At 46.1% G+C, this 25,678-nt stretch overlaps 1 protein-coding gene and 32 non-coding genes across 33 annotated transcripts in view; all 33 read left to right on the forward strand.

Annotated features, from left to right (window-relative positions):
* On the forward strand, positions 1–72 carry trnae-cuc (transfer RNA glutamic acid (anticodon CUC)). The gene has a single exon. It is a non-coding gene; the product is annotated as a tRNA-Glu (tRNA).
* The window catches only part of LOC139402971 (uncharacterized), a 99,819-nt gene that overhangs the window by 68,449 nt on the left and 5,692 nt on the right, over positions 1–25,678 (forward strand). The window lies entirely within an intron of this gene.
* Positions 1,057–1,128, forward strand: trnae-cuc (transfer RNA glutamic acid (anticodon CUC)). The gene has a single exon. It is a non-coding gene; the product is annotated as a tRNA-Glu (tRNA).
* trnae-cuc (transfer RNA glutamic acid (anticodon CUC)) lies at positions 1,238–1,309 on the forward strand. The gene has a single exon. It is a non-coding gene; the product is annotated as a tRNA-Glu (tRNA).
* Positions 2,294–2,365, forward strand: trnae-cuc (transfer RNA glutamic acid (anticodon CUC)). Its single transcript has one exon. It is a non-coding gene; the product is annotated as a tRNA-Glu (tRNA).
* Positions 2,475–2,546, forward strand: trnae-cuc (transfer RNA glutamic acid (anticodon CUC)). The gene has a single exon. It is a non-coding gene; the product is annotated as a tRNA-Glu (tRNA).
* trnae-cuc (transfer RNA glutamic acid (anticodon CUC)) lies at positions 3,531–3,602 on the forward strand. Its single transcript has one exon. It is a non-coding gene; the product is annotated as a tRNA-Glu (tRNA).
* trnae-cuc (transfer RNA glutamic acid (anticodon CUC)) lies at positions 3,712–3,783 on the forward strand. The gene has a single exon. It is a non-coding gene; the product is annotated as a tRNA-Glu (tRNA).
* trnae-cuc (transfer RNA glutamic acid (anticodon CUC)) lies at positions 4,768–4,839 on the forward strand. Its single transcript has one exon. It is a non-coding gene; the product is annotated as a tRNA-Glu (tRNA).
* trnae-cuc (transfer RNA glutamic acid (anticodon CUC)) lies at positions 4,949–5,020 on the forward strand. Its single transcript has one exon. It is a non-coding gene; the product is annotated as a tRNA-Glu (tRNA).
* trnae-cuc (transfer RNA glutamic acid (anticodon CUC)) lies at positions 6,005–6,076 on the forward strand. Its single transcript has one exon. It is a non-coding gene; the product is annotated as a tRNA-Glu (tRNA).
* trnae-cuc (transfer RNA glutamic acid (anticodon CUC)) lies at positions 6,186–6,257 on the forward strand. The gene has a single exon. It is a non-coding gene; the product is annotated as a tRNA-Glu (tRNA).
* Positions 7,242–7,313, forward strand: trnae-cuc (transfer RNA glutamic acid (anticodon CUC)). Its single transcript has one exon. It is a non-coding gene; the product is annotated as a tRNA-Glu (tRNA).
* Positions 7,423–7,494, forward strand: trnae-cuc (transfer RNA glutamic acid (anticodon CUC)). Its single transcript has one exon. It is a non-coding gene; the product is annotated as a tRNA-Glu (tRNA).
* On the forward strand, positions 9,544–9,615 carry trnae-cuc (transfer RNA glutamic acid (anticodon CUC)). The gene has a single exon. It is a non-coding gene; the product is annotated as a tRNA-Glu (tRNA).
* Positions 9,725–9,796, forward strand: trnae-cuc (transfer RNA glutamic acid (anticodon CUC)). The gene has a single exon. It is a non-coding gene; the product is annotated as a tRNA-Glu (tRNA).
* trnae-cuc (transfer RNA glutamic acid (anticodon CUC)) lies at positions 10,781–10,852 on the forward strand. Its single transcript has one exon. It is a non-coding gene; the product is annotated as a tRNA-Glu (tRNA).
* Positions 10,962–11,033, forward strand: trnae-cuc (transfer RNA glutamic acid (anticodon CUC)). The gene has a single exon. It is a non-coding gene; the product is annotated as a tRNA-Glu (tRNA).
* On the forward strand, positions 12,018–12,089 carry trnae-cuc (transfer RNA glutamic acid (anticodon CUC)). The gene has a single exon. It is a non-coding gene; the product is annotated as a tRNA-Glu (tRNA).
* Positions 12,199–12,270, forward strand: trnae-cuc (transfer RNA glutamic acid (anticodon CUC)). The gene has a single exon. It is a non-coding gene; the product is annotated as a tRNA-Glu (tRNA).
* Positions 13,255–13,326, forward strand: trnae-cuc (transfer RNA glutamic acid (anticodon CUC)). Its single transcript has one exon. It is a non-coding gene; the product is annotated as a tRNA-Glu (tRNA).
* Positions 13,436–13,507, forward strand: trnae-cuc (transfer RNA glutamic acid (anticodon CUC)). The gene has a single exon. It is a non-coding gene; the product is annotated as a tRNA-Glu (tRNA).
* trnae-cuc (transfer RNA glutamic acid (anticodon CUC)) lies at positions 14,492–14,563 on the forward strand. The gene has a single exon. It is a non-coding gene; the product is annotated as a tRNA-Glu (tRNA).
* On the forward strand, positions 14,673–14,744 carry trnae-cuc (transfer RNA glutamic acid (anticodon CUC)). The gene has a single exon. It is a non-coding gene; the product is annotated as a tRNA-Glu (tRNA).
* On the forward strand, positions 18,325–18,396 carry trnae-cuc (transfer RNA glutamic acid (anticodon CUC)). Its single transcript has one exon. It is a non-coding gene; the product is annotated as a tRNA-Glu (tRNA).
* trnae-cuc (transfer RNA glutamic acid (anticodon CUC)) lies at positions 18,506–18,577 on the forward strand. The gene has a single exon. It is a non-coding gene; the product is annotated as a tRNA-Glu (tRNA).
* trnae-cuc (transfer RNA glutamic acid (anticodon CUC)) lies at positions 19,562–19,633 on the forward strand. Its single transcript has one exon. It is a non-coding gene; the product is annotated as a tRNA-Glu (tRNA).
* Positions 19,743–19,814, forward strand: trnae-cuc (transfer RNA glutamic acid (anticodon CUC)). Its single transcript has one exon. It is a non-coding gene; the product is annotated as a tRNA-Glu (tRNA).
* On the forward strand, positions 20,799–20,870 carry trnae-cuc (transfer RNA glutamic acid (anticodon CUC)). Its single transcript has one exon. It is a non-coding gene; the product is annotated as a tRNA-Glu (tRNA).
* trnae-cuc (transfer RNA glutamic acid (anticodon CUC)) lies at positions 20,980–21,051 on the forward strand. Its single transcript has one exon. It is a non-coding gene; the product is annotated as a tRNA-Glu (tRNA).
* Positions 21,719–21,790, forward strand: trnae-cuc (transfer RNA glutamic acid (anticodon CUC)). The gene has a single exon. It is a non-coding gene; the product is annotated as a tRNA-Glu (tRNA).
* On the forward strand, positions 22,956–23,027 carry trnae-cuc (transfer RNA glutamic acid (anticodon CUC)). Its single transcript has one exon. It is a non-coding gene; the product is annotated as a tRNA-Glu (tRNA).
* Positions 23,982–24,053, forward strand: trnae-cuc (transfer RNA glutamic acid (anticodon CUC)). Its single transcript has one exon. It is a non-coding gene; the product is annotated as a tRNA-Glu (tRNA).

Consider the following 25,678-nt stretch of genomic DNA (forward strand, 5'->3'; position numbering starts at 1 on the left):
TCCCTGGTGGTCTAGTGGTTAGGATTCGGCGCTCTCACCGCCGCGGCCCGGGTTCGATTCCCGGTCAGGGAAATAGTCTATGCTCCTTGTTTACTTGTGCAACCTGTCACTATGAATTTAGTAGGTTGTCGCACATATGTACCACTTCAAATTGCAAACTGATTTGCCCTGCAGTGTCCTTCCCAGGTGTTCTAGTGGTGCACCAGACCCTCCTGCAGCAAAGCACCCCCACAACATGATGCTGTGCTTCACGGTTGGGATGTGTTCTTCGGCTTGGGAGCCTCCCCCTGTTCGATATAGGACTCGTTTGCCTGTGGATATAGACCATTTTGTACCTGTTTCCTCCAGCATCTTCACAAGGTCCTTTGCTGTTGTTCTGGGATGGATTTGCACTTTTCGACCCAAAGTACGTTCATCTCTAGGAGACAGAACGAGTCTCCTTCCTGAGCGGTATGACTCCTGCGTGGTCCCATGGTGTTTATACTTGCGTACTATTGTTTCTACAGATGAGCGAGGTACCTTCAGGCGTTTGGAAATTGCTCCCAAGGATGAACCAGATTTGTGGAGGTCTACATTTTTTTTCTGAGGTCTTGGCTGATTTCCTTTGGTTTTCCCATGGAGTCAAGCAAAGAGGCACTGAGTTTGAAGGTAGGCCTTGAAATACATCTACAGGTACACCTCCAATTGACTCAAAGGATGTCAATTAACCTATCAGAAGCTTCTAAGCTTCTAAGCCATGACATCATTTTCGGGAATTTTCCAAACTGTTTAAAGGCACAGCCAACTTAGTGTATGTAAACTTCTGACCCACTGGATTTGTGATACACTGAATTATAAGTGAAATAATCGGTCTGTAAACAATTGTTGGAAAAATTACTTGTGTCATGCACAAAGTAGATGTCCTAACCGACTGCCAAAACTATAGTTTGTTAACAAGAAATGTGTGGAGGGGTTGACAAACAGGTTTTAATGACTCCAGCCTAAGTGGATGGAAACTTACGACTTCAACTGTATGTACCAGCTCACACTGGGAACCGATTTTCACTCTAGTACCCTTCCCTGGTGGTCTAGTGGTTAGGATTCGGCGCTCTCACCGCCGCGGCCCGGGTTCGATTCCCGGTCAGGGAACTACTCTTTTGCTACATGTTTACTTGTGCAACCTGTCACTATGAATATGGAAGGTTATCGCACATATGTACCAGCTCACACTGGGAACCAATTTGCACTGTAGGACCCTTCCCTGGTGGTCTAGTGGTTAGGATTCGGCGCTCTCACCGCCGCGGCCCGGGTTCGATTCCCGGTCAGGGAAATAGTCTATGCTCCTTGTTTACTTGTGCAACCTGTCACTATGAATTTAGTAGGTTGTCGCACATATGTACCACTTCAAATTGCAAACTGATTTGCCCTGCAGTGTCCTTCCCAGGTGTTCTAGTGGTGCACCAGACCCTCCTGCAGCAAAGCACCCCCACAACATGATGCTGTGCTTCACGGTTGGGATGTGTTCTTCGGCTTGGGAGCCTCCCCCTGTTCGATATAGGACTCGTTTGCCTGTGGATATAGACCATTTTGTACCTGTTTCCTCCAGCATCTTCACAAGGTCCTTTGCTGTTGTTCTGGGATGGATTTGCACTTTTCGACCCAAAGTACGTTCATCTCTAGGAGACAGAACGAGTCTCCTTCCTGAGCGGTATGACTCCTGCGTGGTCCCATGGTGTTTATACTTGCGTACTATTGTTTCTACAGATGAGCGAGGTACCTTCAGGCGTTTGGAAATTGCTCCCAAGGATGAACCAGATTTGTGGAGGTCTACATTTTTTTTCTGAGGTCTTGGCTGATTTCCTTTGGTTTTCCCATGGAGTCAAGCAAAGAGGCACTGAGTTTGAAGGTAGGCCTTGAAATACATCTACAGGTACACCTCCAATTGACTCAAAGGATGTCAATTAACCTATCAGAAGCTTCTAAGCTTCTAAGCCATGACATCATTTTCGGGAATTTTCCAAACTGTTTAAAGGCACAGCCAACTTAGTGTATGTAAACTTCTGACCCACTGGATTTGTGATACACTGAATTATAAGTGAAATAATCGGTCTGTAAACAATTGTTGGAAAAATTACTTGTGTCATGCACAAAGTAGATGTCCTAACCGACTGCCAAAACTATAGTTTGTTAACAAGAAATGTGTGGAGGGGTTGACAAACAGGTTTTAATGACTCCAGCCTAAGTGGATGGAAACTTACGACTTCAACTGTATGTACCAGCTCACACTGGGAACCGATTTTCACTCTAGTACCCTTCCCTGGTGGTCTAGTGGTTAGGATTCGGCGCTCTCACCGCCGCGGCCCGGGTTCGATTCCCGGTCAGGGAACTACTCTTTTGCTACATGTTTACTTGTGCAACCTGTCACTATGAATATGGAAGGTTATCGCACATATGTACCAGCTCACACTGGGAACCAATTTGCACTGTAGGACCCTTCCCTGGTGGTCTAGTGGTTAGGATTCGGCGCTCTCACCGCCGCGGCCCGGGTTCGATTCCCGGTCAGGGAAATAGTCTATGCTCCTTGTTTACTTGTGCAACCTGTCACTATGAATTTAGTAGGTTGTCGCACATATGTACCACTTCAAATTGCAAACTGATTTGCCCTGCAGTGTCCTTCCCAGGTGTTCTAGTGGTGCACCAGACCCTCCTGCAGCAAAGCACCCCCACAACATGATGCTGTGCTTCACGGTTGGGATGTGTTCTTCGGCTTGGGAGCCTCCCCCTGTTCGATATAGGACTCGTTTGCCTGTGGATATAGACCATTTTGTACCTGTTTCCTCCAGCATCTTCACAAGGTCCTTTGCTGTTGTTCTGGGATGGATTTGCACTTTTCGACCCAAAGTACGTTCATCTCTAGGAGACAGAACGAGTCTCCTTCCTGAGCGGTATGACTCCTGCGTGGTCCCATGGTGTTTATACTTGCGTACTATTGTTTCTACAGATGAGCGAGGTACCTTCAGGCGTTTGGAAATTGCTCCCAAGGATGAACCAGATTTGTGGAGGTCTACATTTTTTTTCTGAGGTCTTGGCTGATTTCCTTTGGTTTTCCCATGGAGTCAAGCAAAGAGGCACTGAGTTTGAAGGTAGGCCTTGAAATACATCTACAGGTACACCTCCAATTGACTCAAAGGATGTCAATTAACCTATCAGAAGCTTCTAAGCTTCTAAGCCATGACATCATTTTCGGGAATTTTCCAAACTGTTTAAAGGCACAGCCAACTTAGTGTATGTAAACTTCTGACCCACTGGATTTGTGATACACTGAATTATAAGTGAAATAATCGGTCTGTAAACAATTGTTGGAAAAATTACTTGTGTCATGCACAAAGTAGATGTCCTAACCGACTGCCAAAACTATAGTTTGTTAACAAGAAATGTGTGGAGGGGTTGACAAACAGGTTTTAATGACTCCAGCCTAAGTGGATGGAAACTTACGACTTCAACTGTATGTACCAGCTCACACTGGGAACCGATTTTCACTCTAGTACCCTTCCCTGGTGGTCTAGTGGTTAGGATTCGGCGCTCTCACCGCCGCGGCCCGGGTTCGATTCCCGGTCAGGGAACTACTCTTTTGCTACATGTTTACTTGTGCAACCTGTCACTATGAATATGGAAGGTTATCGCACATATGTACCAGCTCACACTGGGAACCAATTTGCACTGTAGGACCCTTCCCTGGTGGTCTAGTGGTTAGGATTCGGCGCTCTCACCGCCGCGGCCCGGGTTCGATTCCCGGTCAGGGAAATAGTCTATGCTCCTTGTTTACTTGTGCAACCTGTCACTATGAATTTAGTAGGTTGTCGCACATATGTACCACTTCAAATTGCAAACTGATTTGCCCTGCAGTGTCCTTCCCAGGTGTTCTAGTGGTGCACCAGACCCTCCTGCAGCAAAGCACCCCCACAACATGATGCTGTGCTTCACGGTTGGGATGTGTTCTTCGGCTTGGGAGCCTCCCCCTGTTCGATATAGGACTCGTTTGCCTGTGGATATAGACCATTTTGTACCTGTTTCCTCCAGCATCTTCACAAGGTCCTTTGCTGTTGTTCTGGGATGGATTTGCACTTTTCGACCCAAAGTACGTTCATCTCTAGGAGACAGAACGAGTCTCCTTCCTGAGCGGTATGACTCCTGCGTGGTCCCATGGTGTTTATACTTGCGTACTATTGTTTCTACAGATGAGCGAGGTACCTTCAGGCGTTTGGAAATTGCTCCCAAGGATGAACCAGATTTGTGGAGGTCTACATTTTTTTTCTGAGGTCTTGGCTGATTTCCTTTGGTTTTCCCATGGAGTCAAGCAAAGAGGCACTGAGTTTGAAGGTAGGCCTTGAAATACATCTACAGGTACACCTCCAATTGACTCAAAGGATGTCAATTAACCTATCAGAAGCTTCTAAGCTTCTAAGCCATGACATCATTTTCGGGAATTTTCCAAACTGTTTAAAGGCACAGCCAACTTAGTGTATGTAAACTTCTGACCCACTGGATTTGTGATACACTGAATTATAAGTGAAATAATCGGTCTGTAAACAATTGTTGGAAAAATTACTTGTGTCATGCACAAAGTAGATGTCCTAACCGACTGCCAAAACTATAGTTTGTTAACAAGAAATGTGTGGAGGGGTTGACAAACAGGTTTTAATGACTCCAGCCTAAGTGGATGGAAACTTACGACTTCAACTGTATGTACCAGCTCACACTGGGAACCGATTTTCACTCTAGTACCCTTCCCTGGTGGTCTAGTGGTTAGGATTCGGCGCTCTCACCGCCGCGGCCCGGGTTCGATTCCCGGTCAGGGAACTACTCTTTTGCTACATGTTTACTTGTGCAACCTGTCACTATGAATATGGAAGGTTATCGCACATATGTACCAGCTCACACTGGGAACCAATTTGCACTGTAGGACCCTTCCCTGGTGGTCTAGTGGTTAGGATTCGGCGCTCTCACCGCCGCGGCCCGGGTTCGATTCCCGGTCAGGGAAATAGTCTATGCTCCTTGTTTACTTGTGCAACCTGTCACTATGAATTTAGTAGGTTGTCGCACATATGTACCACTTCAAATTGCAAACTGATTTGCCCTGCAGTGTCCTTCCCAGGTGTTCTAGTGGTGCACCAGACCCTCCTGCAGCAAAGCACCCCCACAACATGATGCTGTGCTTCACGGTTGGGATGTGTTCTTCGGCTTGGGAGCCTCCCCCTGTTCGATATAGGACTCGTTTGCCTGTGGATATAGACCATTTTGTACCTGTTTCCTCCAGCATCTTCACAAGGTCCTTTGCTGTTGTTCTGGGATGGATTTGCACTTTTCGACCCAAAGTACGTTCATCTCTAGGAGACAGAACGAGTCTCCTTCCTGAGCGGTATGACTCCTGCGTGGTCCCATGGTGTTTATACTTGCGTACTATTGTTTCTACAGATGAGCGAGGTACCTTCAGGCGTTTGGAAATTGCTCCCAAGGATGAACCAGATTTGTGGAGGTCTACATTTTTTTTCTGAGGTCTTGGCTGATTTCCTTTGGTTTTCCCATGGAGTCAAGCAAAGAGGCACTGAGTTTGAAGGTAGGCCTTGAAATACATCTACAGGTACACCTCCAATTGACTCAAAGGATGTCAATTAACCTATCAGAAGCTTCTAAGCTTCTAAGCCATGACATCATTTTCGGGAATTTTCCAAACTGTTTAAAGGCACAGCCAACTTAGTGTATGTAAACTTCTGACCCACTGGATTTGTGATACACTGAATTATAAGTGAAATAATCGGTCTGTAAACAATTGTTGGAAAAATTACTTGTGTCATGCACAAAGTAGATGTCCTAACCGACTGCCAAAACTATAGTTTGTTAACAAGAAATGTGTGGAGGGGTTGACAAACAGGTTTTAATGACTCCAGCCTAAGTGGATGGAAACTTACGACTTCAACTGTATGTACCAGCTCACACTGGGAACCGATTTTCACTCTAGTACCCTTCCCTGGTGGTCTAGTGGTTAGGATTCGGCGCTCTCACCGCCGCGGCCCGGGTTCGATTCCCGGTCAGGGAACTACTCTTTTGCTACATGTTTACTTGTGCAACCTGTCACTATGAATATGGAAGGTTATCGCACATATGTACCAGCTCACACTGGGAACCAATTTGCACTGTAGGACCCTTCCCTGGTGGTCTAGTGGTTAGGATTCGGCGCTCTCACCGCCGCGGCCCGGGTTCGATTCCCGGTCAGGGAAATAGTCTATGCTCCTTGTTTACTTGTGCAACCTGTCACTATGAATTTAGTAGGTTGTCGCACATATGTACCACTTCAAATTGCAAACTGATTTGCCCTGCAGTGTCCTTCCCAGGTGTTCTAGTGGTGCACCAGACCCTCCTGCAGCAAAGCACCCCCACAACATGATGCTGTGCTTCACGGTTGGGATGTGTTCTTCGGCTTGGGAGCCTCCCCCTGTTCGATATAGGACTCGTTTGCCTGTGGATATAGACCATTTTGTACCTGTTTCCTCCAGCATCTTCACAAGGTCCTTTGCTGTTGTTCTGGGATGGATTTGCACTTTTCGACCCAAAGTACGTTCATCTCTAGGAGACAGAACGAGTCTCCTTCCTGAGCGGTATGACTCCTGCGTGGTCCCATGGTGTTTATACTTGCGTACTATTGTTTCTACAGATGAGCGAGGTACCTTCAGGCGTTTGGAAATTGCTCCCAAGGATGAACCAGATTTGTGGAGGTCTACATTTTTTTTCTGAGGTCTTGGCTGATTTCCTTTGGTTTTCCCATGGAGTCAAGCAAAGAGGCACTGAGTTTGAAGGTAGGCCTTGAAATACATCTACAGGTACACCTCCAATTGACTCAAAGGATGTCAATTAACCTATCAGAAGCTTCTAAGCTTCTAAGCCATGACATCATTTTCGGGAATTTTCCAAACTGTTTAAAGGCACAGCCAACTTAGTGTATGTAAACTTCTGACCCACTGGATTTGTGATACACTGAATTATAAGTGAAATAATCGGTCTGTAAACAATTGTTGGAAAAATTACTTGTGTCATGCACAAAGTAGATGTCCTAACCGACTGCCAAAACTATAGTTTGTTAACAAGAAATGTGTGGAGGGGTTGACAAACAGGTTTTAATGACTCCAGCCTAAGTGGATGGAAACTTACGACTTCAACTGTATGTACCAGCTCACACTGGGAACCGATTTTCACTCTAGTACCCTTCCCTGGTGGTCTAGTGGTTAGGATTCGGCGCTCTCACCGCCGCGGCCCGGGTTCGATTCCCGGTCAGGGAACTACTCTTTTGCTACATGTTTACTTGTGCAACCTGTCACTATGAATATGGAAGGTTATCGCACATATGTACCAGCTCACACTGGGAACCAATTTGCACTGTAGGACCCTTCCCTGGTGGTCTAGTGGTTAGGATTCGGCGCTCTCACCGCCGCGGCCCGGGTTCGATTCCCGGTCAGGGAAATAGTCTATGCTCCTTGTTTACTTGTGCAACCTGTCACTATGAATTTAGTAGGTTGTCGCACATATGTACCACTTCAAATTGCAAACTGATTTGCCCTGCAGTGTCCTTCCCAGGTGTTCTAGTGGTGCACCAGACCCTCCTGCAGCAAAGCACCCCCACAACATGATGCTGTGCTTCACGGTTGGGATGTGTTCTTCGGCTTGGGAGCCTCCCCCTGTTCGATATAGGACTCGTTTGCCTGTGGATATAGACCATTTTGTACCTGTTTCCTCCAGCATCTTCACAAGGTCCTTTGCTGTTGTTCTGGGATGGATTTGCACTTTTCGACCCAAAGTACGTTCATCTCTAGGAGACAGAACGAGTCTCCTTCCTGAGCGGTATGACTCCTGCGTGGTCCCATGGTGTTTATACTTGCGTACTATTGTTTCTACAGATGAGCGAGGTACCTTCAGGCGTTTGGAAATTGCTCCCAAGGATGAACCAGATTTGTGGAGGTCTACATTTTTTTTCTGAGGTCTTGGCTGATTTCCTTTGGTTTTCCCATGGAGTCAAGCAAAGAGGCACTGAGTTTGAAGGTAGGCCTTGAAATACATCTACAGGTACACCTCCAATTGACTCAAAGGATGTCAATTAACCTATCAGAAGCTTCTAAGCTTCTAAGCCATGACATCATTTTCGGGAATTTTCCAAACTGTTTAAAGGCACAGCCAACTTAGTGTATGTAAACTTCTGACCCACTGGATTTGTGATACACTGAATTATAAGTGAAATAATCGGTCTGTAAACAATTGTTGGAAAAATTACTTGTGTCATGCACAAAGTAGATGTCCTAACCGACTGCCAAAACTATAGTTTGTTAACAAGAAATGTGTGGAGGGGTTGACAAACAGGTTTTAATGACTCCAGCCTAAGTGGATGGAAACTTACGACTTCAACTGTATGTACCAGCTCACACTGGGAACCGATTTTCACTCTAGTACCCTTCCCTGGTGGTCTAGTGGTTAGGATTCACACTGGGGCACGCTCTCACCGCCGCGGCCCGGGTTCGATTCCCGGTCAGGGAAATAGTCTATGCTCCTTGTTTACTTGTGCAACCTGTCACTATGAATTTAGTAGGTTGTCGCACATATGTACCACTTCAAATTGCAAACTGATTTGCCCTGCAGTGTCCTTCCCAGGTGTTCTAGTGGTGCACCAGACCCTCCTGCAGCAAAGCACCCCCACAACATGATGCTGTGCTTCACGGTTGGGATGTGTTCTTCGGCTTGGGAGCCTCCCCCTGTTCGATATAGGACTCGTTTGCCTGTGGATATAGACCATTTTGTACCTGTTTCCTCCAGCATCTTCACAAGGTCCTTTGCTGTTGTTCTGGGATGGATTTGCACTTTTCGACCCAAAGTACGTTCATCTCTAGGAGACAGAACGAGTCTCCTTCCTGAGCGGTATGACTCCTGCGTGGTCCCATGGTGTTTATACTTGCGTACTATTGTTTCTACAGATGAGCGAGGTACCTTCAGGCGTTTGGAAATTGCTCCCAAGGATGAACCAGATTTGTGGAGGTCTACATTTTTTTTCTGAGGTCTTGGCTGATTTCCTTTGGTTTTCCCATGGAGTCAAGCAAAGAGGCACTGAGTTTGAAGGTAGGCCTTGAAATACATCTACAGGTACACCTCCAATTGACTCAAAGGATGTCAATTAACCTATCAGAAGCTTCTAAGCTTCTAAGCCATGACATCATTTTCGGGAATTTTCCAAACTGTTTAAAGGCACAGCCAACTTAGTGTATGTAAACTTCTGACCCACTGGATTTGTGATACACTGAATTATAAGTGAAATAATCGGTCTGTAAACAATTGTTGGAAAAATTACTTGTGTCATGCACAAAGTAGATGTCCTAACCGACTGCCAAAACTATAGTTTGTTAACAAGAAATGTGTGGAGGGGTTGACAAACAGGTTTTAATGACTCCAGCCTAAGTGGATGGAAACTTACGACTTCAACTGTATGTACCAGCTCACACTGGGAACCGATTTTCACTCTAGTACCCTTCCCTGGTGGTCTAGTGGTTAGGATTCGGCGCTCTCACCGCCGCGGCCCGGGTTCGATTCCCGGTCAGGGAACTACTCTTTTGCTACATGTTTACTTGTGCAACCTGTCACTATGAATATGGAAGGTTATCGCACATATGTACCAGCTCACACTGGGAACCAATTTGCACTGTAGGACCCTTCCCTGGTGGTCTAGTGGTTAGGATTCGGCGCTCTCACCGCCGCGGCCCGGGTTCGATTCCCGGTCAGGGAAATAGTCTATGCTCCTTGTTTACTTGTGCAACCTGTCACTATGAATTTAGTAGGTTGTCGCACATATGTACCACTTCAAATTGCAAACTGATTTGCCCTGCAGTGTCCTTCCCAGGTGTTCTAGTGGTGCACCAGACCCTCCTGCAGCAAAGCACCCCCACAACATGATGCTGTGCTTCACGGTTGGGATGTGTTCTTCGGCTTGGGAGCCTCCCCCTGTTCGATATAGGACTCGTTTGCCTGTGGATATAGACCATTTTGTACCTGTTTCCTCCAGCATCTTCACAAGGTCCTTTGCTGTTGTTCTGGGATGGATTTGCACTTTTCGACCCAAAGTACGTTCATCTCTAGGAGACAGAACGAGTCTCCTTCCTGAGCGGTATGACTCCTGCGTGGTCCCATGGTGTTTATACTTGCGTACTATTGTTTCTACAGATGAGCGAGGTACCTTCAGGCGTTTGGAAATTGCTCCCAAGGATGAACCAGATTTGTGGAGGTCTACATTTTTTTTCTGAGGTCTTGGCTGATTTCCTTTGGTTTTCCCATGGAGTCAAGCAAAGAGGCACTGAGTTTGAAGGTAGGCCTTGAAATACATCTACAGGTACACCTCCAATTGACTCAAAGGATGTCAATTAACCTATCAGAAGCTTCTAAGCTTCTAAGCCATGACATCATTTTCGGGAATTTTCCAAACTGTTTAAAGGCACAGCCAACTTAGTGTATGTAAACTTCTGACCCACTGGATTTGTGATACACTGAATTATAAGTGAAATAATCGGTCTGTAAACAATTGTTGGAAAAATTACTTGTGTCATGCACAAAGTAGATGTCCTAACCGACTGCCAAAACTATAGTTTGTTAACAAGAAATGTGTGGAGGGGTTGACAAACAGGTTTTAATGACTCCAGCCTAAGTGGATGGAAACTTACGACTTCAACTGTATGTACCAGCTCACACTGGGAACCGATTTTCACTCTAGTACCCTTCCCTGGTGGTCTAGTGGTTAGGATTCGGCGCTCTCACCGCCGCGGCCCGGGTTCGATTCCCGGTCAGGGAACTACTCTTTTGCTACATGTTTACTTGTGCAACCTGTCACTATGAATATGGAAGGTTATCGCACATATGTACCAGCTCACACTGGGAACCAATTTGCACTGTAGGACCCTTCCCTGGTGGTCTAGTGGTTAGGATTCGGCGCTCTCACCGCCGCGGCCCGGGTTCGATTCCCGGTCAGGGAAATAGTCTATGCTCCTTGTTTACTTGTGCAACCTGTCACTATGAATTTAGTAGGTTGTCGCACATATGTACCACTTCAAATTGCAAACTGATTTGCCCTGCAGTGTCCTTCCCAGGTGTTCTAGTGGTGCACCAGACCCTCCTGCAGCAAAGCACCCCCACAACATGATGCTGTGCTTCACGGTTGGGATGTGTTCTTCGGCTTGGGAGCCTCCCCCTGTTCGATATAGGACTCGTTTGCCTGTGGATATAGACCATTTTGTACCTGTTTCCTCCAGCATCTTCACAAGGTCCTTTGCTGTTGTTCTGGGATGGATTTGCACTTTTCGACCCAAAGTACGTTCATCTCTAGGAGACAGAACGAGTCTCCTTCCTGAGCGGTATGACTCCTGCGTGGTCCCATGGTGTTTATACTTGCGTACTATTGTTTCTACAGATGAGCGAGGTACCTTCAGGCGTTTGGAAATTGCTCCCAAGGATGAACCAGATTTGTGGAGGTCTACATTTTTTTTCTGAGGTCTTGGCTGATTTCCTTTGGTTTTCCCATGGAGTCAAGCAAAGAGGCACTGAGTTTGAAGGTAGGCCTTGAAATACATCTACAGGTACACCTCCAATTGACTCAAAGGATGTCAATTAACCTATCAGAAGCTTCTAAGCTTCTAAGCCATGACATCATTTTCGGGAATTTTCCAAACTGTTTAAAGGCACAGCCAACTTAGTGTATGTAAACTTCTGACCCACTGGATTTGTGATACACTGAATTATAAGTGAAATAATCGGTCTGTAAACAATTGTTGGAAAAATTACTTGTGTCATGCACAAAGTAGATGTCCTAACCGACTGCCAAAACTATAGTTTGTTAACAAGAAATGTGTGGAGGGGTTGACAAACAGGTTTTAATGACTCCAGCCTAAGTGGATGGAAACTTACGACTTCAACTGTATGTACCAGCTCACACTGGGAACCGATTTTCACTCTAGTACCCTTCCCTGGTGGTCTAGTGGTTAGGATTCGGCGCTCTCACCGCCGCGGCCCGGGTTCGATTCCCGGTCAGGGAACTACTCTTTTGCTACATGTTTACTTGTGCAACCTGTCACTATGAATATGGAAGGTTATCGCACATATGTACCAGCTCACACTGGGAACCAATTTGCACTGTAGGACCCTTCCCTGGTGGTCTAGTGGTTAGGATTCGGCGCTCTCACCGCCGCGGCCCGGGTTCGATTCCCGGTCAGGGAAATAGTCTATGCTCCTTGTTTACTTGTGCAACCTGTCACTATGAATTTAGTAGGTTGTCGCACATATGTACCACTTCAAATTGCAAACTGATTTGCCCTGCAGTGTCCTTCCCAGGTGTTCTAGTGGTGCACCAGACCCTCCTGCAGCAAAGCACCCCCACAACATGATGCTGTGCTTCACGGTTGGGATGTGTTCTTCGGCTTGGGAGCCTCCCCCTGTTCGATATAGGACTCGTTTGCCTGTGGATATAGACCATTTTGTACCTGTTTCCTCCAGCATCTTCACAAGGTCCTTTGCTGTTGTTCTGGGATGGATTTGCACTTTTCGACCCAAAGTACGTTCATCTCTAGGAGACAGAACGAGTCTCCTTCCTGAGCGGTATGACTCCTGCGTGGTCCCATGGTGTTTATACTTGCGTACTATTGTTTCTACAGATGAGCGAGGTACCTTCAGGCGTTTGGAAATTGCTCCCAAGGATGAACCAGATTTGTGGAGGTCTACATTTTTTTTCTGAGGTCTTGGCTGATTTCCTTTGGTTTTCCCATGGAGTCAAGCAAAGAGGCACTGAGTTTGAAGGTAGGCCTTGAAATACATCTACAGGTACACCTCCAATTGACTCAAAGGATGTCAATTAACCTATCAGAAGCTTCTAAGCTTCTAAGCCATGACATCATTTTCGGGAATTTTCCAAACTGTTTAAAGGCACAGCCAACTTAGTGTATGTAAACTTCTGACCCACTGGATTTGTGATACACTGAATTATAAGTGAAATAATCGGTCTGTAAACAATTGTTGGAAAAATTACTTGTGTCATGCACAAAGTAGATGTCCTAACCGACTGCCAAAACTATAGTTTGTTAACAAGAAATGTGTGGAGGGGTTGACAAACAGGTTTTAATGACTCCAGCCTAAGTGGATGGAAACTTACGACTTCAACTGTATGTACCAGCTCACACTGGGAACCGATTTTCACTCTAGTACCCTTCCCTGGTGGTCTAGTGGTTAGGATTCGGCGCTCTCACCGCCGCGGCCCGGGTTCGATTCCCGGTCAGGGAACTACTCTTTTGCTACATGTTTACTTGTGCAACCTGTCACTATGAATATGGAAGGTTATCGCACATATGTACCAGCTCACACTGGGAACCAATTTGCACTGTAGGACCCTTCCCTGGTGGTCTAGTGGTTAGGATTCGGCGCTCTCACCGCCGCGGCCCGGGTTCGATTCCCGGTCAGGGAAATAGTCTATGCTCCTTGTTTACTTGTGCAACCTGTCACTATGAATTTAGTAGGTTGTCGCACATATGTACCACTTCAAATTGCAAACTGATTTGCCCTGCAGTGTCCTTCCCAGGTGTTCTAGTGGTGCACCAGACCCTCCTGCAGCAAAGCACCCCCACAACATGATGCTGTGCTTCACGGTTGGGATGTGTTCTTCGGCTTGGGAGCCTCCCCCTGTTCGATATAGGACTCGTTTGCCTGTGGATATAGACCATTTTGTACCTGTTTCCTCCAGCATCTTCACAAGGTCCTTTGCTGTTGTTCTGGGATGGATTTGCACTTTTCGACCCAAAGTACGTTCATCTCTAGGAGACAGAACGAGTCTCCTTCCTGAGCGGTATGACTCCTGCGTGGTCCCATGGTGTTTATACTTGCGTACTATTGTTTCTACAGATGAGCGAGGTACCTTCAGGCGTTTGGAAATTGCTCCCAAGGATGAACCAGATTTGTGGAGGTCTACATTTTTTTTCTGAGGTCTTGGCTGATTTCCTTTGGTTTTCCCATGGAGTCAAGCAAAGAGGCACTGAGTTTGAAGGTAGGCCTTGAAATACATCTACAGGTACACCTCCAATTGACTCAAAGGATGTCAATTAACCTATCAGAAGCTTCTAAGCTTCTAAGCCATGACATCATTTTCGGGAATTTTCCAAACTGTTTAAAGGCACAGCCAACTTAGTGTATGTAAACTTCTGACCCACTGGATTTGTGATACACTGAATTATAAGTGAAATAATCGGTCTGTAAACAATTGTTGGAAAAATTACTTGTGTCATGCACAAAGTAGATGTCCTAACCGACTGCCAAAACTATAGTTTGTTAACAAGAAATGTGTGGAGGGGTTGACAAACAGGTTTTAATGACTCCAGCCTAAGTGGATGGAAACTTACGACTTCAACTGTATGTACCAGCTCACACTGGGAACCGATTTTCACTCTAGTACCCTTCCCTGGTGGTCTAGTGGTTAGGATTCGGCGCTCTCACCGCCGCGGCCCGGGTTCGATTCCCGGTCAGGGAACTACTCTTTTGCTACATGTTTACTTGTGCAACCTGTCACTATGAATATGGAAAGTTATCGCACATATGTACCAGCTCACACTGGGAACCAATTTGCACTGTAGGACCCTTCCCTGGTGGTCTAGTGGTTAGGATTCGGCGCTCTCACCGCCGCGGCCCGGGTTCGATTCCCGGTCAGGGAAATAGTCTATGCTCCTTGTTTACTTGTGCAACCTGTCACTATGAATTTAGTAGGTTGTCGCACATATGTACCACTTCAAATTGCAAACTGATTTGCCCTGCAGTGTCCTTCCCAGGTGTTCTAGTGGTGCACCAGACCCTCCTGCAGCAAAGCACCCCCACAACATGATGCTGTGCTTCACGGTTGGGATGTGTTCTTCGGCTTGGGAGCCTCCCCCTGTTCGATATAGGACTCGTTTGCCTGTGGATATAGACCATTTTGTACCTGTTTCCTCCAGCATCTTCACAAGGTCCTTTGCTGTTGTTCTGGGATGGATTTGCACTTTTCGACCCAAAGTACGTTCATCTCTAGGAGACAGAACGAGTCTCCTTCCTGAGCGGTATGACTCCTGCGTGGTCCCATGGTGTTTATACTTGCGTACTATTGTTTCTACAGATGAGCGAGGTACCTTCAGGCGTTTGGAAATTGCTCCCAAGGATGAACCAGATTTGTGGAGGTCTACATTTTTTTTCTGAGGTCTTGGCTGATTTCCTTTGGTTTTCCCATGGAGTCAAGCAAAGAGGCACTGAGTTTGAAGGTAGGCCTTGAAATACATCTACAGGTACACCTCCAATTGACTCAAAGGATGTCAATTAACCTATCAGAAGCTTCTAAGCTTCTAAGCCATGACATCATTTTCGGGAATTTTCCAAACTGTTTAAAGGCACAGCCAACTTAGTGTATGTAAACTTCTGACCCACTGGATTTGTGATACACTGAATTATAAGTGAAATAATCGGTCTGTAAACAATTGTTGGAAAAATTACTTGTGTCATGCACAAAGTAGATGTCCTAACCGACTGCCAAAACTATAGTTTGTTAACAAGAAATGTGTGGAGGGGTTGACAAACAGGTTTTAATGACTCCAGCCTAAGTGGATGGAAACTTACGACTTCAACTGTATGTACCAGCTCACACTGGGAACCGATTTTCACTCTAGTACCCTTCCCTGGTGGTCTAGTGGTTAGGATTCGGCGCTCTCACCGCTATGAATATGGAAGGTTATCGCGGCTCACCTGGGAACCAATTTGCACGATTCCCGGTCAGGGAAATAGTCTATGCTCCTTGTTTACTTGTGCAACCTGTCACTATGAATTTAGTAGGTTGTCGCACATATGTACCACTTCAAATTGCAAACTGATTTGCCCTGCAGTGTCCTTCCCAGGTGTTCTAGTGGTGCACCAGACCCTCCTGCAGCAAAGCACCCCCACAACATGATGCTGTGCTTCACGGTTGGGATGTGTTCTTCGGCTTGGGAGCCTCCCCCTGTTCGATATAGGACTCGTTTGCCTGTGGATATAGACCATTTTGTACCTGTTTCCTCCAGCATCTTCACAAGGTCCTTTGCTGTTGTTCTGGGATGGATTTGCACTTTTCGACCCAAAGTACGTTCATCTCTAGGAGACAGAACGAGTCTCCTTCCTGAGCGGTATGACTCCTGCGTGGTCCCATGGTGTTTATACTTGCGTACTATTGTTTCTACAGATGAGCGAGGTACCTTCAGGCGTTTGGAAATTGCTCCCAAGGATGAACCAGATTTGTGGAGGTCTACATTTTTTTTCTGAGGTCTTGGCTGATTTCCTTTGGTTTTCCCATGGAGTCAAGCAAAGAGGCACTGAGTTTGAAGGTAGGCCTTGAAATACATCTACAGGTACACCTCCAATTGACTCAAAGGATGTCAATTAACCTATCAGAAGCTTCTAAGCTTCTAAGCCATGACATCATTTTCGGGAATTTTCCAAACTGTTTAAAGGCACAGCCAACTAAGTGTATGTAAACTTCTGACCCACTGGATTTGTGATACACTGAATTATAAGTGAAATAATCGGTCTGTAAACAATTGTTGGAAAAATTACTTGTGTCATGCACAAATTAGATGTCCTAACCGACTGCCAAAACTATAGTTTGTTAACAAGAAATGTGTGGAGGGGTTGACAAACAGGTTTTAATGACTCCAGCCTAAGTGGATGGAAACTTACGACTTCAACTGTATGTACCAGCTCACACTTTTTCTGAGGTCTTAGCTGATTTCCTTTGGTTTTCCCATGGAGTCAAGCAAAGAGGCACTGAGTTTGAAGGTAGGCCTTGAAATACATCTACAGGTACACCTCCAATTGACTCAAAGGATGTCAATTAACCTATCAGAAGCTTCTAAGCTTCTAAGCCATGACATCATTTTCGGGAATTTTCCAAACTGTTTAAAGGCACAGCCAACTTAGTGTATGTAAACTTCTGACCCACTGGATTTGTGATACACTGAATTATAAGTGAAATAATCGGTCTGTAAACAATTGTTGGAAAAATTACTTGTGTCATGCACAAAGTAGATGTCCTAACCGACTGCCAAAACTATAGTTTGTTAACAAGAAATGTGTGGAGGGGTTGACAAACAGGTTTTAATGACTCCAGCCTAAGTGGATGGAAACTTACGACTTCAACTGTATGTACCAGCTCACACTGGGAACCGATTTTCACTCTAGTACCCTTCCCTGGTGGTCTAGTGGTTAGGATTCGGCGCTCTCACCGCTGCGGCCCGGGTTCGATTCCCGGTCAGGGAAATAGTCTATGCTCCTTGTTTACTTGTGCAACCTGTCACTATGAATTTAGTAGGTTGTCGCACATATGTACCACTTCAAATTGCAAACTGATTTGCCCTGCAGTGTCCTTCCCAGGTGTTCTAGTGGTGCACCAGACCCTCCTGCAGCAAAGCACCCCCACAACATGATGCTGTGCTTCACGGTTGGGATGTGTTCTTCGGCTTGGGAGCCTCCCCCTGTTCGATATAGGACTCGTTTGCCTGTGGATATAGACCATTTTGTACCTGTTTCCTCCAGCATCTTCACAAGGTCCTTTGCTGTTGTTCTGGGATGGATTTGCACTTTTCGACCCAAAGTACGTTCATCTCTAGGAGACAGAACGAGTCTCCTTCCTGAGCAGTATGACTCCTGCGTGGTCCCATGGCGTTTATACTTGCGTACTATTGTTTCTACAGATGAGCGAGGTACCTTCAGGCGTTTGGAAATTGCTCCCAAGGATGAACCAGATTTGTGGAGGTCTACATTTTTTTTCTGAGGTCTTGGCTGATTTCCTTTGGTTTTCCCATGGAGTCAAGCAAAGAGGCACTGAGTTTGAAGGTAGGCCTTGAAATACATCTACAGGTACACCTCCAATTGACTCAAAGGATGTCAATTAACCTATCAGAAGCTTCTAAGCTTCTAAGCCATGACATCATTTTCGGGAATTTTCCAAACTGTTTAAAGGCACAGCCAACTTAGTGTATGTAAACTTCTGACCCACTGGATTTGTGATACACTGAATTATAAGTGAAATAATCGGTCTGTAAACAATTGTTGGAAAAATTACTTGTGTCATGCACAAAGTAGATGTCCTAACCGACTGCCAAAACTATAGTTTGTTAACAAGAAATGTGTGGAGGGGTTGACAAACAGGTTTTAATGACTCCAGCCTAAGTGGATGGAAACTTACGACTTCAACTGTATGTACCAGCTCACACTGGGAACCGATTTTCACTCTAGTACCCTTCCCTGGTGGTCTAGTGGTTAGGATTCGGCGCTCTCACCGCCGCGGCCCGGGTTCGATTCCCGGTCAGGGAACTACTCTTTTGCTACATGTTTACTTGTGCAACCTGTCACTATGAATATGGAAGGTTATCGCACATATGTACCAGCTCACACTGGGAACCAATTTGCACTGTAGGACCCTTCCCTGGTGGTCTAGTGGTTAGGATTCGGCGCTCTCACCGCCGCGGCCCGGGTTCGATTCCCGGTCAGGGAAATAGTCTATGCTCCTTGTTTACTTGTGCAACCTGTCACTATGAATTTAGTAGGTTGTCGCACATATGTACCACTTCAAATTGCAAACTGATTTGCCCTGCAGTGTCCTTCCCAGGTGTTCTAGTGGTGCACCAGACCCTCCTGCAGCAAAGCACCCCCACAACATGATGCTGTGCTTCACGGTTGGGATGTGTTCTTCGGCTTGGGAGCCTCCCCCTGTTCGATATAGGACTCGTTTGCCTGTGGATATAGACCATTTTGTACCTGTTTCCTCCAGCATCTTCACAAGGTCCTTTGCTGTTGTTCTGGGATGGATTTGCACTTTTCGACCCAAAGTACGTTCATCTCTAGGAGACAGAACGAGTCTCCTTCCTGAGCGGTATGACTCCTGCGTGGTCCCATGGTGTTTATACTTGCGTACTATTGTTTCTACAGATGAGCGAGGTACCTTCAGGCGTTTGGAAATTGCTCCCAAGGATGAACCAGATTTGTGGAGGTCTACATTTTTTTTCTGAGGTCTTGGCTGATTTCCTTTGGTTTTCCCATGGAGTCAAGCAAAGAGGCACTGAGTTTGAAGGTAGGCCTTGAAATACATCTACAGGTACACCTCCAATTGACTCAAAGGATGTCAATTAACCTATCAGAAGCTTCTAAGCTTCTAAGCCATGACATCATTTTCGGGAATTTTCCAAACTGTTTAAAGGCACAGCCAACTTAGTGTATGTAAACTTCTGACCCACTGGATTTGTGATACACTGAATTATAAGTGAAATAATCGGTCTGTAAACAATTGTTGGAAAAATTACTTGTGTCATGCACAAAGTAGATGTCCTAACCGACTGCCAAAACTATAGTTTGTTAACAAGAAATGTGTGGAGGGGTTGACAAACAGGTTTTAATGACTCCAGCCTAAGTGGATGGAAACTTACGACTTCAACTGTATGTACCAGCTCACACTGGGAACCGATTTTCACTCTAGTACCCTTCCCTGGTGGTCTAGTGGTTAGGATTCGGCGCTCTCACCGCCGCGGCCCGGGTTCGATTCCCGGTCAGGGAACTACTCTTTTGCTACATGTTTACTTGTGCAACCTGTCACTATGAATATGGAAAGTTATCGCACATATGTACCAGCTCACACTGGGAACCAATTTGCACTGTAGGACCCTTCCCTGGTGGTCTAGTGGTTAGGATTCGGCGCTCTCACCGCCGCGGCCCGGGTTCGATTCCCGGTCAGGGAAATAGTCTATGCTCCTTGTTTACTTGTGCAACCTGTCACTATGAATTTAGTAGGTTGTCGCACATATGTACCACTTCAAATTGCAAACTGATTTGCCCTGCAGTGTCCTTCCCAGGTGTTCTAGTGGTGCACCAGACCCTCCTGCAGCAAAGCACCCCCACAACATGATGCTGTGCTTCACGGTTGGGATGTGTTCTTCGGCTTGGGAGCCTCCCCCTGTTCGATATAGGACTCGTTTGCCTGTGGATATAGACCATTTTGTACCTGTTTCCTCCAGCATCTTCACAAGGTCCTTTGCTGTTGTTCTGGGATGGATTTGCACTTTTCGACCCAAAGTACGTTCATCTCTAGGAGACAGAACGAGTCTCCTTCCTGAGCGGTATGACTCCTGCGTGGTCCCATGGTGTTTATACTTGCGTACTATTGTTTCTACAGATGAGCGAGGTACCTTCAGGCGTTTGGAAATTGCTCCCAAGGATGAACCAGATTTGTGGAGGTCTACATTTTTTTTCTGAGGTCTTGGCTGATTTCCTTTGGTTTTCCCATAGAGTCAAGCAAAGAGGCACTGAGTTTGAAGGTAGGCCTTGAAATACATCTACAGGTACACCTCCAATTGACTCAAAGGATGTCAATTAACCTATCAGAAGCTTCTAAGCTTCTAAGCCATGACATCATTTTCGGGAATTTTCCAAACTGTTTAAAGGCACAGCCAACTTAGTGTATGTAAACTTCTGACCCACTGGATTTGTGATACACTGAATTATAAGTGAAATAATCGGTCTGTAAACAATTGTTGGAAAAATTACTTGTGTCATGCACAAAGTAGATGTCCTAACCGACTGCCAAAACTATAGTTTGTTAACAAGAAATGTGTGGAGGGGTTGACAAACAGGTTTTAATGACTCCAGCCTAAGTGGATGGAAACTTACGACTTCAACTGTATGTACCAGCTCACACTGGGAACCGATTTTCACTCTAGTACCCTTCCCTGGTGGTCTAGTGGTTAGGATTCGGCGCTCTCACCGCCGCGGCCCGGGTTCGATTCCCGGTCAGGGAACTACTCTTTTGCTACATGTTTACTTGTGCAACCTGTCACTATGAATATGGAAAGTTATCGCACATATGTACCAGCTCACACTGGGAACCAATTTGCACTGTAGGACCCTTCCCTGGTGGTCTAGTGGTTAGGATTCGGCGCTCTCACCGCCGCGGCCCGGGTTCGATTCCCGGTCAGGGAAATAGTCTATGCTCCTTGTTTACTTGTGCAACCTGTCACTATGAATTTAGTAGGTTGTCGCACATATTTACCACTTCAAATTGCAAACTGATTTGCCCTGCAGTGTCCTTCCCAGGTGTTCTAGTGGTGCACCAGACCCTCCTGCAGCAAAGCACCCCCACAACATGATGCTGTGCTTCACGGTTGGGATGTGTTCTCCGGCTTGGGAGCCTCCCCCTGTTCGATATAGGACTTGTTTGCCTGTGGATATAGACCATTTTGTACCTGTTTCCTCCAGCATCTGGATTTGCACTTTTCGACCCAAAGTACGTTCATCTCTAGGAGACAGAACGAGTCTCCTTCCTGAGCGGTATGACTCCTGCGTGGTCCCATGGTGTTTATACTTGGCACAGCCAACTTAGTGTATGTAAACTTCTGACCCACTGGATTTGTGATACACTGAATTATAAGTGAAATAATCGGTCTGTAAACAATTGTTGGAAAAATTACTTGTGTCATGCACAAAGTAGATGTCCTAACCGACTGCCAAAACTATAGTTTGTTAACAAGAAATGTGTGGAGGGGTTGACAAACAGGTTTTAATGACTCCAGCCTAAGTGGATGGAAACTTACGACTTCAACTGTATGTACCAGCTCACACTGGGAACCGATTTGCACTGTAGGACCCTTCCCTGGTGGTCTAGTGGTTAGGATTCGGCGCTCTCACCGCCGTGGCCCGGGTTCGATTCCCGGTCAGGGAAATAGTCTATGCTCCTTGTTTACTTGTGCAACCTGTCACTATGAATTTAGTAGGTTGTCGCACATATGTACCACTTCAAATTGCAAACTGATTTGCCCTGCAGTGTCCTTCCCAGGTGTTCTAGTGGTGCACCAGACCCTCCTGCAGCAAAGCACCCCCACAACATGATGCTGTGCTTCACGGTTGGGATGTGTTCTTCGGCTTGGGAGCCTCCCCCTGTTCGATATAGGACTCGTTTGCCTGTGGATATAGACCATTTTGTACCTGTTTCCTCCAGCATCTTCACAAGGTCCTTTGCTGTTGTTCTGGGATGGATTTGCACTTTTCGACCCAAAGTACGTTCATCTCTAGGAGACAGAACGAGTCTCCTTCCTGAGCGGTATGACTCCTGCGTGGTCCCATGGTGTTTATACTTGCGTACTATTGTTTCTACAGATGAGCGAGGTACCTTCAGGCGTTTGGAAATTGCTCCCAAGGATGAACCAGATTTGTGGAGGTCTACATTTTTTTTCTGAGGTCTTGGCTGATTTCCTTTGGTTTTCCCATAGAGTCAAGCAAAGAGGCACTGAGTTTGAAGGTAGGCCTTGAAATACATCTACAGGTACACCTCCAATTGACTCAAAGGATGTCAATTAACCTATCAGAAGCTTCTAAGCTTCTAAGCCATGACATCATTTTCGGGAATTTTCCAAACTGTTTAAAGGCACAGCCAACTTAGTGTATGTAAACTTCTGACCCACTGGATTTGTGATACACTGAATTATAAGTGAAATAATCGGTCTGTAAACAATTGTTGGAAAAATTACTTGTGTCATGCACAAAGTAGATGTCCTAACCGACTGCCAAAACTATAGTTTGTTAACAAGAAATGTGTGGAGGGGTTGACAAACAGGTTTTAATGACTCCAGCCTAAGTGGATGGAAACTTACGACTTCAACTGTATGTACCAGCTCACACTGGGAACCGATTTTCACTCTAGTACCCTTCCCTGGTGGTCTAGTGGTTAGGATTCGGCGCTCTCACCGCCGCGGCCTGGGTTCGATTCCCGGTCAGGGAACTACTCTTTTGCTACATGTTTACTTGTGCAACCTGTCACTATGAATATGGAAAGTTATCGCACATATGTACCAGCTCACACTGGGAACCAATTTGCACTGTAGGACCCTTCCCTGGTGGTCTAGTGGTTAGGATTCGGCGCTCTCACCGCCGCGGCCCGGGTTCGATTCCCGGTCAGGGAAATAGTCTATGCTCCTTGTTTACTTGTGCAACCTGTCACTATGAATTTAGTAGGTTGTCGCACATATTTACCACTTCAAATTGCAAACTGATTTGCCCTGCAGTGTCCTTCCCAGGTGTTCTAGTGGTGCACCAGACCCTCCTGCAGCAAAGCACCCCCACAACATGATGCTGTGCTTCACGGTTGGGATGTGTTCTTCGGCTTGGGAGCCTCCCCCTGTTCGATATAGGACTCGTTTGCCTGTGGATATAGACCATTTTGTACCTGTTTCCTCCAGCATCTGGATTTGCACTTTTCGACCCAAAGTACGTTCATCTCTAGGAGACAGAACGAGTCTCCTTCCTGAGCGGTATGACTCCTGCGTGGTCCCATGGTGTTTATACTTGCGTACTATTGTTTCTACAGATGAGCGAGGTACCTTCAGGCGTTTGGAAATTGCTCCCAAGGATGAACCAGATTTGTGGAGGTCTACATTTTTTTTCTGAGGTCTTGGCTGATTTCCTTTGGTTTTCCCATGGAGTCAAGCAAAGAGGCACTGAGTTTGAAGGTAGGCCTTGAAATACATCTACAGGTACACCTCCAATTGACTCAAAGGATGTCAATTAACCTATCAGAAGCTTCTAAGCTTCTAAGCCATGACATCATTTTCGGGAATTTTCCAAACTGTTTAAAGGCACAGCCAACTTAGTGTATGTAAACTTCTGACCCACTGGATTTGTGATACACTGAATTATAAGTGAAATAATCGGTCTGTAAACAATTGTTGGAAAAATTACTTGTGTCATGCACAAAGTAGATGTCCTAACCGACTGCCAAAACTATAGTTTGTTAACAAGAAATGTGTGGAGGGGTTGACAAACAGGTTTTAATGACTCCAGCCTAAGTGGATGGAAACTTACGACTTCAACTGTATGTACCAGCTCACACTGGGAACCGATTTGCACTGTAGGACCCTTCCCTGGTGGTCTAGTGGTTAGGATTCGGCGCTCTCACCGCCGTGGCCCGGGTTCGATTCCCGGTCAGGGAAATAGTCTATGCTCCTTGTTTACTTGTGCAACCTGTCACTATGAATTTAGTAGGTTGTCGCACATATGTACCACTTCAAATTGCAAACTGATTTGCCCTGCAGTGTCCTTCCCAGGTGTTCTAGTGGTGCACCAGACCCTCCTGCAGCAAAGCACCCCCACAACATGATGCTGTGCTTCACGGTTGGGATGTGTTCTTCGGCTTGGGAGCCTCCCCCTGTTCGATATAGGACTCGTTTGCCTGTGGATATAGACCATTTTGTACCTGTTTCCTCCAGCATCTTCACAAGGTCCTTTGCTGTTGTTCTGGGATGGATTTGCACTTTTCGACCCAAAGTACGTTCATCTCTAGGAGACAGAACGAGTCTCCTTCCTGAGCGGTATGACTCCTGCGTGGTCCCATGGTGTTTATACTTGCGTACTATTGTTTCTACAGATGAGCGAGGTACCTTCAGGCGTTTGGAAATTGCTCCCAAGGATGAACCAGATTTGTGGAGGTCTACATTTTTTTTCTGAGGTCTTGGCTGATTTCCTTTGGTTTTCCCATAGAGTCAAGCAAAGAGGCACTGAGTTTGAAGGTAGGCCTTGAAATACATCTACAGGTACACCTCCAATTGACTCAAAGGATGTCAATTAACCTATCAGAAGCTTCTAAGCTTCTAAGCCATGACATCATTTTCGGGAATTTTCCAAACTGTTTAAAGGCACAGCCAACTTAGTGTATGTAAACTTCTGACCCACTGGATTTGTGATACACTGAATTATAAGTGAAATAATCGGTCTGTAAACAATTGTTGGAAAAATTACTTGTGTCATGCACAAAGTAGATGTCCTAACCGACTGCCAAAACTATAGTTTGTTAACAAGAAATGTGTGGAGGGGTTGACAAACAGGTTTTAATGACTCCAGCCTAAGTGGATGGAAACTTACGACTTCAACTGTATGTACCAGCTCACACTGGGAACCGATTTTCACTCTAGTACCCTTCCCTGGTGGTCTAGTGGTTAGGATTCGGCGCTCTCACCGCCGCGGCCTGGGTTCGATTCCCGGTCAGGGAACTACTCTTTTGCTACATGTTTACTTGTGCAACCTGTCACTATGAATATGGAAAGTTATCGCACATATGTACCAGCTCACACTGGGAACCAATTTGCACTGTAGGACCCTTCCCTGGTGGTCTAGTGGTTAGGATTCGGCGCTCTCACTGCCGCGGCCCGGGTTCGATTCCCGGTCAGGGAAATAGTCTATGCTCCTTGTTTACTTGTGCAACCTGTCACTATGAATTTAGTAGGTTGTCGCACATATGTACCACTTCAAATTGCAAACTGATTTGCCCTGCAGTGTCCTTCCCAGGTGTTCTAGTGGTGCACCAGACCCTCCTGCAGCAAAGCACCCCCACAACATGATGCTGTGCTTCACGGTTGGGATGTGTTCTTCGGCTTGGGAGCCTCCCCCTGTTCGATATAGGACTCGTTTGCCTGTGGATATAGACCATTTTGTACCTGTTTCCTCCAGCATCTTCACAAGGTCCTTTGCTGTTGTTCTGGGATGGATTTGCACTTTTCGACCCAAAGTACGTTCATCTCTAGGAGACAGAACGAGTCTCCTTCCTGAGCGGTATGACTCC

The sequence above is a fragment of the Oncorhynchus clarkii genome, unplaced genomic scaffold, assembly GCF_045791955.1.
Source record: "Oncorhynchus clarkii lewisi isolate Uvic-CL-2024 unplaced genomic scaffold, UVic_Ocla_1.0 unplaced_contig_2111_pilon_pilon, whole genome shotgun sequence".
In the NCBI taxonomy this organism is placed as follows: domain Eukaryota; kingdom Metazoa; phylum Chordata; class Actinopteri; order Salmoniformes; family Salmonidae; genus Oncorhynchus; species Oncorhynchus clarkii.